Genomic DNA, 14,566 nt, shown 5'->3' with positions numbered 1-14,566 from the left:
TCAGGCTTTGACTGAACTGTCCTCTGACCATCTCTGGTATCAAATCCAGGTTCCAACAGACTCTGAATAGTAAGAGCGTGGAGAATGCAGCTTTTTCCTTGAGGTTCTATGGTGATTCTCTTTCAGTTAGTATAAACTATTAACCCTAAAATTAATTTAGATCGTTTATATAAAGTGCCTAGGGAGGTGGTCTATTTAAAACAATTGTTCAATAAGTCTAAGTTCTCTTTACTGTAGAATATAAATAAAAACATTAAGACATAAGAAGACCTGAATAGAAGCCAAATCAAACCATTACAATTTGAGTGTTCATGGATAACTTCTTTAACTTCCCTGAGTTTTATTTAACTGGCAAATATATGCAAGACAATATAAAAATATATCCCTACCAGTTTTTTTATTTGTGCTCTGCAAATTTTCTAACATAAGTATATTGTTGGCATTAGTATCAGGGATCAATCTGGGGCTATCAGTCAGTTCCAATAGAGGCACAATCTCTATCAACGACTCAACACTATGAGTACATTCCTACCAGAATAATCACTTGCCAACCACCGAAAAAGGTTCTCCAGCTGTCCTCTAGGAAGATGTACATGTTGCTTAACCAAATAACCAAATAATCAACCCACTGATAGTATTTTGTTTTGTAATATTCAACCTCTGTGGACTAAAGACGAAAAGAAATACCATTAGAATCTCCTCTTGATGTTCCTAAGCTCTATCTTCCAATGAGATTTTGGGTTTATCAACAAAGATAAGTCAAAGGCTTGGTGCATGGCTATACTCAGGAAAAGTAGGAGGCCCTCGTGCTCAGGGAGGTGGTAAGGCTGAGCCAATGAGCCAGACCGGGTATGGAACGTCTGACTCACCAAAGACCCCAAGGGTGTTACAAACTTTAACAGGAACTAACAAATGACAAAACAACAGCAACAACAAAAACAGCAAAGCACATTTATTCTCTCTAAAAACATTTTTACATAAATCCCAAAATGCTGTTAAAGGGTGTGATAAAAAACAAGTAACAGAATGTTGCAGCTCCAATCTCTGATCTGAGCAGATAATTTGGACAAAAACAAACACACAGACGCATTTCTGAAGGAGATGCACCCCACCCACCCACCTTGAGAAATTCAGCTTCTCAAGACTAATCCAATCTGCCCAGTAACAGTAACATACATGTCTTATATGATAACTTGTTTTTTGAAGCGATATGGGAATTCTGACTGTTCAGCCACTATTCCCACGCTTCTCCAACTAGAGCCCCTTTATCTCACCAGTGGAAATTTTAGCCTGATAAACCTTTCTTTTTTATTGTTAATGGTATACTTTCTTCCCAGGTGAGTTTTACCCCCAAAACACCAAGATCCAGTTACATCAGATTTTTAGGTGCTCATATGTCATTTGTACAAAATCCAAGAGATTATTTTCACCATTAATCTTTGCAACTAATAAAGATGAAGATAAACGGGCAGCCTTAAAACCGGAGGTGAGCAGTTTTTACCAGTAATACTTTTCCATGGCTCCTTGATGAAGATGATCAACTGAAGCAAAACTTCTGCATGATCTATTAATAGAGAATGAGATTAATGAAGGATTATGTCATAATGAGTCTGCCTGCAGAGTAGCTTCAGTTCTGGTCCTTTGCTGCCAAAATACAGTTCTCATTTCCAACAAACAAAGTCTATCTGAGAGAAAGCACAGAGCCCCTTTAGAACTGGAAAGTCCTGTGCATAATAATGACTGTCTAACTCTTCTTTTGCCAAAGAGCTTCAGCACTTTCAATGTCATAGGTCAATGCAGTGATTCAGAGGGGGCCTGATCCTTATCTAAGCTTTTGCAACAAAATTAGAATGTGCTGTAGTCTTATTAAAGAAATGTTTGTTCCTCCATCAATGAGCTGAAAAGAAAGCAGCTCAATGTACTTTTGCAAATTACAGCAATAAACTGCTTGAATTAACTGCTTTATTACAAATATTTAATTATTCTGAGGGTTAAATATCCAACATTTTGGAAAGGCAAAATTAGCAGTCCACTTGATAATCTACTTCATTTAAAATCTGTTACGACGGTGTATTTTTGTTTTTATTTTTAAACAATTCCCATTTTCAGTTGTCTTCGTTGTAAATTCAGCCAGTTTCCATTTGGGATGAAAAAGAACACATATAGCCCTTAATTTTGAAGCAAACTGTCAAGAAAATCAAATTCATAATCTGTGAAAAATTACAAAAGGCAGACCTCGTTTTCATTTCCTAGGAACATGAATAGTTAGTTACAAAAACGAAATAGGACTCAAATCGCCTAGTTAAGATCAGTCACATTTTGAGTGAGACCTATTCAAAAATTTAGATAAAATAACATTATTATCATCACTATCATCATTAAACGGGTTACTGTTTAAATGTTATTTAAAGTACACTCCCCTTTAAAATACAAAGGACCATGAATTAAAACTTTGCATTGAAAGAAAAGTCAACCAATACATGTTGAACAAAAAGCAAATGTCCTTTCCTTTAAAAGTTTTTTACTCCAACAAAATAAAATTCATCAATCCAAATCTGTTTTTCATTTATTAGCTCAGTGGTACCAAAGCACATGAAAATTATTTATAAAAACCGATCATTTTATCTGGGTTGTATTCTTAAAACATAAGAAAGTAGACAGCATTTTGCCATAGGGCAAAGAAAAAAAATTACAATAACAGAAAATGGATCAGCCAGGATATGCTTCAACAGAGGGACATATCAAAGCATTATTATAGTCTCTCTCCACTTACTGTTTGGATTCACTAATCTACATCACTAAATTGACCATTCAGTGCCAGAAAATCTGCCATGTAGGTCTCGACTTTTCATAGCAGCTCTTAAATGTGTATTCGGAAACTACAAAGTGCTGAATATATTTTCAGCCTTTTTATACTACGATTTACAACTAATGACCTTAAGCAATGTCATGCATGTAAAACAAAATTATGAGACCACCCTGGTTTAGAGCCGAATAAAGGTATAGAATCAAACTTCATTATCATTCAAATTTAATAGGGGAAGAACAGTAGTAAAAAAAGAAAAAAAATCCATAGTAATATAGATAAATCTATTTTGCAGTTTTACTTTATAAAAAAATATCTTCCACTTGTATTTTGCTATTACCGGCTCAGAGTAAGTAGACAATTATCTAAGCTTAATGCCAAAAGTAATAATGCACCGCACACATTCAAAGCCTTCATGCCACATCAGCCAGTGCCTGCAGGGATAAAACATTTATCAGTTGCTCCTTAGAGCAATAGTGGGTTTGAAAATTTGGCTGCCCGGGCTGACATTTAGTGAAATCATAGTTTTTGCTTGATTCAGAACCCAACACAGGAAACCCTGATACTGGGATGACTCCACTGGCAGTATGCCTCCTGATACCCACTGAACTGCGGGCTACTTTCTGTCCCACTACTCCCCATGAAAGAAGTCCTTTTACTTCCCTGCTATAGTTGGCACACTGCCCTTTTCACAGACCCAACGAACCGTCATCTTGGATGTAACAAATTAGTACATTCTCAGAATAATAATAAGTTCAGGCATGAAAACACTATTGTTTTTATTTAGAAATGAAGTAACTCATTTTAGCTGGGTGACTTTTTCAGTGTAACACCACAGGCTAAAAAAAAAAAAATCTTTTTCTGCAAAGAATGGTCAATTTCAGGAGAGATATGACACATCATTTGCTGTAAAAATCAGGGAAAGGCCAAAGAATAGAAAAAAATTGGCATTTGTTGCAGAGTAGTTAAAGAGAAAATAGGGGGTTTGAGAGAAATACGAATGTAAAACAAGTCATATGTCCATTTCAAAGTATAATTAGAGAAATAAGATTGGGACTAAATACAATACAGAATTGATTTTCAATATCAGGGTAAGATCTATTAGCTGATTTTTCTGCTTGTGATCGCAAAAAATACCTAAGAGTTTTTAAAAAATGACCTTCAGGTACATTAGAAAAATAATTAAACAGAGAATGTTTAAACACTAGAGAATGACACAAACATGATTTCATATGTTAATGAACATGTCAAAATTTACTTTCAGTTTCCAAAAAGATCCTTTCACTACTGCCTGTGTGTATGTGTGTGTGTGTGTGTGTGTATGTATGTTTCCGTGCTCAAGAATTTTCTACTATGTCCACAAAGAAAAGGAAAAAGTTAATATTTACAAATCTGCATGTAAGTCAAATCTGCTTAAAACCAGAGCCATAATTTAGAGGGAACACTTTTCCTCGTTATTCTGGAAGGGCCATCACCACCTTGCAATGTCAGGAACGTGGAAAATACGACTACAAAAACTACTGTTCTAACAGTCTTTATGACAGCTTCAACTGAGATTTTACTGAGCTTTGAATAGCAAGTATACGCTTAAGCAGACAATAAGATGAAATTAGGACTGACAAGAAGTATGAAATAAAGTAAATAAATATATATTTTCAATATTCTAGATTCTGTCCAATTTAAATGTCAGCTCAAAATTATAATCTGGAAATCAAAACAATCATTAATCTACTCTCCCTTTGCTCTAGCCCTGATCATTTTAAATAAATCACGATATTCCATGTAAAAATGTACCACAAATTTACTAAACTTTCTGGTTCAAATGAGTTCAAGAATATCTCATTATAAATGGAGACAGTCCTGAAAAGGCAGCCAAGCATGACTAAAAAGATCACTCTTTTACACAAAAAATAGCCTTCTTATTTTACCCTTTGTTGAAAAGACATTTGGCCAGCCACAGGGGAAATACATAATCTACTTTTATATTCAAATAATTTATTTGAAAACTCTATGGCTACACTGACCCTAAAACAATTCTGGATTGAATATACATATTACATGGGTTTCTGTGATCTTAATCATTGACTTGTTTTCATGTGTTAGCAATGATTCTGGCATTTCTTTTTTAAAAAGAAAACCACATTCATACGTTTGAATAAAAATTTACCATTAAGTAAAATTATATCTGAAATGAAATAGACAGTATGAATGTGGTATAGTTCTGTAAATAATTCTACCTGTGAAGTCAACTTTGAATATTGCAGTTCTTTTCATGTAGCAATCTATCAATTTGATCTAATATACATTCCAACACACAGTCTGTCTGGTAACAACATGTCAGAAATTATGCCATCATAATTTGCCTTTTATGAAGACAAGCAGCAATACTTGAACATTTCAAGATTTTAAAAACCTCCCTCCACATAGATTTGCTCTTTTCAATTCTGTGAATTTTTGTTTCAGTGTTTTGATAATAAGGTTGATATTATGAACTCAAAGTTACGGTAGTTTTGACTATGAAATATCTTCCCTCCCCCTCCTCAGGAGTCAAAGAAGATGCCAGCAGCAAATGATGTTTGTCCATTTACTTTAAGTAAGACACTGGTTCTTTCATTCAGTTACTTCATATCCGAGATTATATAACAGCAGAGAAGAGCATACACTGAGGAGGAAAAGCTTAAAGCAATTAGTTTCCTTCTAAGTACTTTAGCCTTCCTTATTTGGGTTTTTAAAAAACAGGCAATCATACAATGAATTTCAAGCAGCCATACAAAGCATTTTAAAAACTGTTTCTACAGGCTTTCATCCTTGTACACATAAAAGAGAGGAAGTAGCTCTCACATTCATATCCTAAAATTGATCACCCAGATAGTCTAGAAAGTTTTCTGTGCTTTCCACCAATGTTTTTTCTCTCACTTTCATGGTACAAATGAGATATTCCCAGCTCTAATACAGAGCACCAAAATGTAAAATGTCGACTTGTCTTGTACATTCGGGGTGCCTCCCTGGACTCTGCCACTCTCTCAGCAGAGCAGAATGAATATCTGTGCTAACCATACATTTCAGGACAAAGGAACTAATTCATGGGGGAGGGGAGACCACACACCATTTATAAGGTTTGTTCAGTTTACAAGAAAACTATTGTCAATGCTTTGTTGATTCATTATGAATGACCCTGCGTGACAAATAACAAGCGGCCACCTCCTTGCTGAGCCTCACCAGAACGCTTCCTGCATTCGAGAGCAGCCCAGGATCTGCGGGGCTAATTGTTATTTAAGGAAACTATAGCCGTAGGTACAGGAGGCAGCGCTGATCACAGACCTAACCATCCGGTTGAAGATTCGATGAAACTGTGGCTCTGGTCCCCAAAAGATCACACACAATAGCACAGTGCTTGCTACTGCTGTACAAAACTCTGATGTGAAGAACCAAATTCCACTAGAGGGAGTGAACAGAGCCCAGAAAGGATCATAGAGATGCTGACTCTATGCAGGGTCCCACCACCAGGACATTTCAGTTACCACGAAATCTTCTTGTCTCCCCACCTACAAAATGGGACTCAAATATTTTTTTAAAGGAAAATCACCTTAAAATCTTTTGTTGCAAAATGCTATACAGTGCACAAGTATTATCTTCATCATCCATTGAACCTTTGTACTTTTTTCTCTATCCCGAGGGAAATAATAAATTGACATATTTTCTATCATCAGAGATCCTTTTAAGACCACAATGTGATTGCACTCCAGCACATCTCACACTTATCCCCATTAAAAACACACAAAGGGGTGAAAGCAGGGAAAGAAATAGGTAGGCATAAAGGGCAGCTCAGATACACTGTTGTACAACATGGGCGCTCTCCCCTAACCTGCCCCAGCCTCTAAGACGGGGAGGGTAACCACCACACAAAGAAGCCGCAAATGGGCTCTGCATATGTTCCAGTTGAAATTGGCTGCTCTGTGGGTAAGAGCACACAGATTGCTCTCCCGAGTGGCCATCTGATTGCAGATCAGCTATGTGTTCCCCTACTGCTCCAACAACCCTGAAAGGCGCCCTGTATCTTTTTAAGTGGCTGGTTTAGTTGGAAGCACAGGAAAGAAATCTGTTCTTCTTTGTGGCATCTATATCGTCACATTGTGGTGTTGTTTTTTTTTTTTTTTCTTTTTCTTTCTTTAAGGACTAAAGGGACCTTAAAAATAAACCCAGACCTCCATGAAGAAAAGTTCCTCAGTGGCCTGACGGTGTGTGTGTCGGGGGGGAAGAATCCTTCACCTTCACTTCTCCTTTGGTTCTATCAGCTTTGGGATTTCCCCAGGGCACCAAGTGGTTTTCAAAGGAGAATAGAGTGTTCCAAGGTGGTTGGGAAACTGGCACTCTTCTAGGTGGCTGCTGGAATGTTACTTGGTAAACCTCTGTGGAGGGCAATCTGGCAATTTCTACCAAGGCCCTACTTCCAGGAATCTATCCTAAGGCTCTCACTCCCACATGTATGGAATGACATATGTATATGGTTGTTTACTGTAGTACTGTTTGCAATAGCAAACATTAGGAACACCTTAAATGTCCATCAATAGGGGCTGGGTATAATATGATGCAAGGATACAAGGAAATAATACACAATGTAAAAAAGAATGAGGAATAATATAAAATGATCTCCAAGATACAATGTTAAGAGGGAAAAAAAGCAAGGCATAAAAGAGTCTGAACTGAATGAGCCTCCTGTTAAAGAAGGGGAAAGACTGATATATATTGCTTGAGGGTTCCATGAGAGCAGGGCTCACGCTTGTTCTGATCACCCCTATGTCTTTAGGGACAGATAACACTTTACTTCAGGTGAGGGAAGTTCTGAAATAAAATTGTAGTGAATGAGGGAGAGCAAGAGAGTCAAGAGTAGGCTTGAAAAAAAAAATCTGGATTCAAAGTTGTATGCAGAACTTGATAGAAAATTTCAAGAAAAAAATACCAGAAAACACGAACAGTGTGATCAAGAGTGATTTTCCCCTCTGCTTCTTTATCCATTCATCTGCTTGTCATTTTTTTCTGTGAGGATGCATGTATTGAATAATTTAACAACAAAACAAAATACTACATTGGACTTAAATCAGCTATACTTGATGACTCTTTGGATGTGTGGTTTGGGAGATGGAAAAGTCAAGAATAGTTCTGAGTTTTCCAACTTAGATGCTATTGAGAGGAGTTGAATTGAGGAGGCTGATGAGAAGAAGTTGGAGTTCACTACTAAACGTTTCTCAGGGTTTATGCCAAGCTGGCCTTAGGGTCCCCCAAAAATCTTTCTGAACTTCAGGAACCACTATACGCCAGTTCCACTGTAAAGAACACGTAGCCCCACTTCTACTATGAAATCACCTGGGAGTTGCCCTTAGGACACAGACAACCTTGTTTCTAAAGAAACTTACAAATCATTCAAAGCAGTGTTGACTTTCACTAGTATTGTTTCTATTGACTTGCAAATAAGTGCACTTGTGTAGGACTAAAATTCCTGCAGGCACTGCCTCTGGTTACACAGAAACAGCTAAGGGTAAACAAGGTGGTGCTTAGCAAATTCGGGACTCTCCTTTTGGCATCCTCAGGATCCCCCTCCTTGTTCATTCCCCCAAGGACATTTCCCACCTTTACTTAAAGGCTTCGTCCACAACCTGGAGCGCCCCCACCCCTGCACGCATCTGTCCAGCAGGTCTCTGCTCCCCATCTCCTCTCCCTTCCCTGATTCTCCTAGGAGAGGCTCTCTCCTTCCTCCCTTGCTGCCCTTTAGCAAACGTAGCTTTGTTTTTTGTGCAGAGATTCAATTCTATTTTAGTTCATATCAAATATTATTAAAATCATATCCCACTCTTCCTAAAGCCCTAGGTTTTTGTAGCATATGTGAATTTGAAAATATTAGAATATACTTTTTTTACCTCTATTATAAGATCTCTCATATAGAAGCCTATTGTTTGCTAACAGAACTTCTCTGAATAAGGTAAAACCAGGGTTTTGTCTAGTAAAGGCTTTCCTAAAGAGTCCGTAGGACTTAATGGGTCCCCAGAAAAAAATAATAAATGCTCAAATGGGTAAGAAACACTTGCCTGCTACACTGTCCTCTTACAGCTTCATTGACAATATTGGCTATTAAAGGCTCAGAAGAATCCTATAACAAAAATGGGGTTTAATTTTGTTTAAACCAGAGCTTCCTACATTTATTCTTCCCATTATTACTATTATTATTATTATTATTATTTACTGAATACCCTTTGGTAACTTCTTTATCAGAATGATCTCCTTTAATCCTCACTGTGACTAGAATCTTCATTTGACAGATGAGGAAAATGAGGCCTTGAGAAAATCAAAAAACTTCCAAAATCAAACCACCATTAAGTAGCAGAGTCAGGATTCGACTATTTATGTCCGACTCTGGACATCTGTATTCCTTTTCTCTGTGACTTAAGGGAGTCTTCCTTGACCGTATTTGAACCTCACCTTTAAGGACTGGAACAACAGTATCTTGGAGGCCTGAGAGGTGGAAGCAGCAGGAAGAAAGGGAAGCCAGGGCAGGGTAAACAGGGGCCACTTGCATTGCTGCTCCCCACCTGGTGATCCTCCCTGTAGGTACTTTATGTTCTCTTAACACGAGCCCCAGTTCCCTCATGCGAAAAATGGACATACTGATACTTCTCAGGATGACTGTAAGGCTTGAGTCAAAAATCTGTGAAGTACTAACAGCGCGCTGCTTCAGCATGACACTAGTGCCTGGCATGTGGAAGACCCTAAGAAATGGTGACAGTATGACTTTCGACAAGTTTCTAAACCTCTCTGTGTCTCCGTTCATTCACGTGTAAATGGGGATAGTGATGTAACCTACATCACATCATAGGGGGGACTGTGAATATTCTATGACAAGTTAACATGGGGAGCACACAGTAAGCACCATGTGGCTTTGCCATTTTAATTTCCCTACACGTGGCCAACACCATGGAGCGGCCCTAGAGAGCACACCCAGAATCCTTTCACCAGAATGACAAACATCAGGCTCTCTAACTCCAAAGATTCTACTGCCTCTAAGTAGATCATTACTCCTTCATCCAAACAACTGTCATATGCTTCCAGAATTTAGCTAGACCTCAGGTGCTAGTTACTCTTGAACAAAGCTCTTCACACTTTAATGGAAGCTACTTCTGTGAACAATTCTTAATCCGTCTTTTCAGTGAGTGTTGATTCTGCTTGGCCATATGTGGCCTGTGAAGTTAAATAAATGGCTGCTGGCACTGCCATGGTTACTTTCTACATTGCTTGGTCAAAAGAGAAGGAGGAAACACTCTAATTTCCCCTACCATCTCTACCCACCACCACAGATTCTTAAGCCCACCTCACATGCACTTACGTTATGGCTTCGTACCCCATCGTGAATTCGCATAGTTCGTGAGGAAACACCATTAAGCTACATCATCTTCCTAAATTTCCATGCAGGTGAGTGCCCAGGGGGAAAAGAACCCAAAAAATTTGGGAATGATATTGAAGCATCTGCCCTTGGAAACTAGAAACTTAAACTCTGGAAGGCACAGAAATGGGGTTTCCTGATTAAATGCTTTGGTTATTAGACAACCTTTTTTGCTTCAATTAACACTGAAAATCTATTTAAGTAATATATTTTATTACACTTACTTTATAAAATAAAATATAATACTGCTTCATAGAGAAAAATTTATAAAACATGAACCAATATAAAGAAAATGAAAGGGATGCCTGGGTGGCTCGGTCGGTTAAGCGTCAGACTCTTGATTTCGGCTCAGTTCATGATCCCAGGGTCGTGAGATCGAGCCTCATGTCACCTAGTGTGGAGCCTAGATTCTCTCTCCCTCTCTCTCTGCCCTTCCCCCACCGTCTCTCTCTCTGTCTCTAAAATTTTAAAAAATAAAGAAAATGAAAATCAAGCATTATCTCTATCTGCTGTGAGAACCTGTCAATGTTTCATATATATTTTTTACATATATATATATTTTTAGCAGGGGGCTGAGGGGCCGAGGTAGAGGGAGAGAGAGAATCCTAAGCAGGCTTCATGCCCAGCATGGAGCCTGATGTGGGGCTTGATCTCACGACCCCAAGATCATGACCTGAGTCAAGATCAACGAGTTGGACGCTTAACCCACCGAGCCATCTGGGTGCCCCCCTTTACATATTTTTCACAAAACTGGAATTACATTGTTCAATAACTTTGTTTTCAAAACTTAACATTATATCGTGAACATTTTCCTGTTATTAAATATTTTTCTAAATCATTTGAATGGCTAAATAATATTCCATTATATGCATATACAAAGGTTTATTATAAGAATCTCTCTAAATACCTCCTCCTTCTTCACATACTCCCCAAAGCCACTTGGGCCTCAGGCACAGGAATACTTGCTATTGTCAAATAATTCATGAACTTTTCTAGATCTGTGCCTTTGCTCCTTCTGCTCTCTCCACCTACAATGTCCTTTTTAGCCTAGCAAGTGCCTGCCCATTCTCCAGGGCCTATCTAATCTTAAGTAAATGACTTAACCTCTCTGGCCTCAGGCTTCCACATCTGTGAAATGGACACAATAATGTTACTTCCCCCCCCCCCAGTATTGTTCGAGGATCAGTGAGTTAATACTTATAAAGGCCTTAGAATAAGGCTCGCCTCAATTTAAGAAATGCTCAACAATGCTAGCTGTTTAATATTATTGTTACCTGACACACTTTTTCCTCTGTATTGTGCAACCAGTTTATACATAATTCCATTTGATCTTTAGGATTTCCTGAATTGACTGCATCAGTTAGAATCTGGAAGGGACTTCAGAGATCATAAAAACATTGTACTCCTCAACATATGATAAGCCATCGGGGGAACCTGTTAAAAATGCAGATGCTTGAGCTCTACCCCAGTCTTACTGAACCAGAGTGTCTGGTGGTGGAGCCTAGGAAAAGGCATTTTCATCAAGCTCCCAGGTGACTGTTAAGCATGATAAAGTTTGGAACTACTCATGATGGTCTAAAACCCTCAGTCTGCCAACGAGAACTAGGCCATACAAGGTTAAGTAATTCCCCTTAGATGAAAGTGGAAAAAAAAGCCCTTCTAGTTTGTGGAGAGAAAGAATTGCCATATCTCACATCACCAGTGAAACACAAATGATTTCAAGGATGCTTCAATGATGCCGTGGTTCCAAGCTTTTGTGCTGAAATAAAAGAAGAACGTGAGCTCAGATCAGGCTTAAAATTTGATTCCAGATCTGTTGGCAGGAAGATTGATCAAAATTCGACCTAATTGTGGTCTCCCATTTACACTGAAAACGTGAATCCCAATGAAGAATTGATCTGAGTCACTGAACAGTGAGTGACACTACAGTAAACACACAGCCACACCGAGCAGTTCAAAGCGGCTTGCTCCTAATAAAGACGTTTCTGTTTTGTCTTGTCTATTTCATTTGACATTTGTCTTTTGGCAGAAGATGCGTTATTAAGACAAGGAACAGAGATGATGTCTCCTTCCTTTTGGAACCACATGAAGAAATTTCATTTTATTTTATTTTAGGGGTGAGCGGATATGTGAATTGAGGGAAGATTTCCTCTATAATTATTTCTGAGATACATATTTCCATTTGAGGAAAAGCCATACAAGAAAATGAAGTCCATTCTTAATAAATCAGACTATTCATTTTGTTCAAGGACCACTTCTATTTTTAAAAATGAACATAGTTGATTCTGAAGTCAAGCACAACAGTGGTATTAGACTACCATGCCCACTGATTAAATCATGTGATTGGAACAGAGCTCTAATTTTAAAGAAACCAAATTAATACCTTAAAAAAAAAGATAATGGTACTATATTTCCTGGTGAAGCACATGATATGTTTCCTAAATGAAAAAAAAAAAAAGATTTATCCACAGTTGTTGCTTGGAGAAATAAACTGGTATCTACTGGAAACCTCTGAGGCTATTTCTTCTTATTGTCACAGTACTATTATTTAAGAGCAAAAGCTCACTGGAGTGTACCTGGTGCAAATGGGTCCACTGTGTCAGGAGGGTTATCTTGTGCCATGACTATCTCATCCCTGCATGCCAGGAGGACAGCGGCCCAGGAGGGTCTGCCAGATACACAAGCACACCACAGGCTTGGCCAAGGGTCTGCATTTGTGGAGGGAGAGAGTTTCCTAGAAACCGTACTTTACCATTTTCCCTTTCACTCACATGTTCAAAGCAGAATCATGTTGCCTCTTGGCATCCTCTCCTCCAAACCAGAGGGATATAAGAGTGATGTGGATCACAGAAGAGTTGCCCCAAGTGCAATATTCACAGGCAACTGAAGGATTGCATCATGGGGTACAGAATCTTTTGGGGATCACCAAGCACATCCCTTGGTGTCCTGCATCTCCTCCCTTCCATCCCCACCACTCCTGATGGGCCATCAACCATCCCTCACACTGCATCACTTCATTCCTTCTCCTATCAGACTGTAGCAACTGGCTTCTGTGTGGCCTAGGTTTTGAAATACTGCTAAGAGGCCAAAGGACCAAAATGACCAAACACCTGGGCTCGGTTTCCTCATTCAACAGAATTTCAAGGCGCCATTTCAATCTTAAAGATCTCAAAGATACAGTGGCTGTTGTACAGTTTCCGCTCACTGCTCCATCATGACACTACTTCCATAGGGTGAGGTTGTTAGATTTCCTTGCAGGAAGGAAAATCTCAAGTCAAAGCATACATTGTGTGGTGTACTTCTTAGGCAATGAGTCCATCTAGAGCTTTAACAAAATATGAAGATAATTTCATCAAAGTATGGATCACCTGTATTTCTTATATTGCTTACACAATAATCACAAGGGGTATTCTGTGCCATATTTTCATCTGATCCAAAAACTTTATTATAAGTAGAATGAAACTCTTCATACTGGAGCCAGGACAAATAATTCACAGATAATGAAGGGTTTATTGCCTTTTAAATTGTGTAATCTGTATATTATACCTGTGAACTGTGATTTAAACACAAAATTGAGAACTGACTTTGGCATCACCAGTTCAGTACCAACCAATAACCAGGATGGCAAAATTTCTGTGTATTTCAGTATTCGGTTTTCTTAGAAAATATGGTCTAATGTGAAGACTGATATTTAGCTAAGTTTCCACAATGACTTAGTGCTGTTTCTGCCGTACTGGGGATAGACTATTCCTGTCCATCCTCTCCCTATGTGAATGAAATTTCCTGAATCTGTTGAACTTCATCTTGTTAATGTGACCCCTTCTCTTAACTTACCAAAATGGGGGGGGGGGGTTCAGGAGGGGGAAGGTCAAAGAGAGAGGGAAAGAGAGAATCTTAAGCAGGCTTCACACCCAGCCCAACGCAGGACTCGATCTCAGGACCCTGAGATCATGACCTGAGCTGAAATCAAGAGTTGGACGCTTGACTGACTGAACCATCCAGGCGTCCCTCAACACATTGTTCACTTCTAGTTTGGGGCCAATAAATTGTTGGCACTGTCTTAACCAGCACATTGTTCTGGCATTCAGGTCAGGTATATGTTGTTAAATCATTGGGACGAATTCTGGAAATATAAATGTGCTAAGACTGGCAATGCACTAAAGTTAATTTGCTTTTTCAGTCCAAACCCCAATCAGCTGTGTTTTCCTCAGATTTTAGTAGTTTTTATATCACCAACCTACACACACAAAAAATTGTCAAAATATATTGTCCTTTGTTTTTGACTTTAATATCTGATTAAGATTACTGTAGAGGTCAATTAGATTAAC

The 14,566-nt window shown here is 38.5% G+C and overlaps 1 long non-coding RNA gene across 1 annotated transcript in view; it reads right to left on the bottom strand.

Moving 5' to 3' along the window:
- Window positions 1–1,844, bottom strand: part of LOC118006825 — a 129,685-nt gene extending 127,841 nt beyond the window's left edge. Inside the window, exon 1 of the long non-coding RNA XR_004678199.1 lies at window positions 1,502–1,844. This is a non-coding gene — a long non-coding RNA (uncharacterized LOC118006825). The remainder of the gene's footprint in view (window positions 1–1,501) is intronic.
- Between the last annotated feature and the right edge of the window lie 12,722 nt (window positions 1,845–14,566).

The sequence above is a fragment of the Mirounga leonina genome, unplaced genomic scaffold (genome assembly GCF_011800145.1).
Source record: "Mirounga leonina isolate KUSES-001 unplaced genomic scaffold, KU_Mleo_1.0 Mir_115, whole genome shotgun sequence".
Classification (NCBI taxonomy): Eukaryota; Metazoa; Chordata; class Mammalia; order Carnivora; family Phocidae; genus Mirounga; species Mirounga leonina.
Note: the sequence above shows the minus strand (reverse complement) of the source record. Positions and strands in the feature narration are given on the sequence as shown.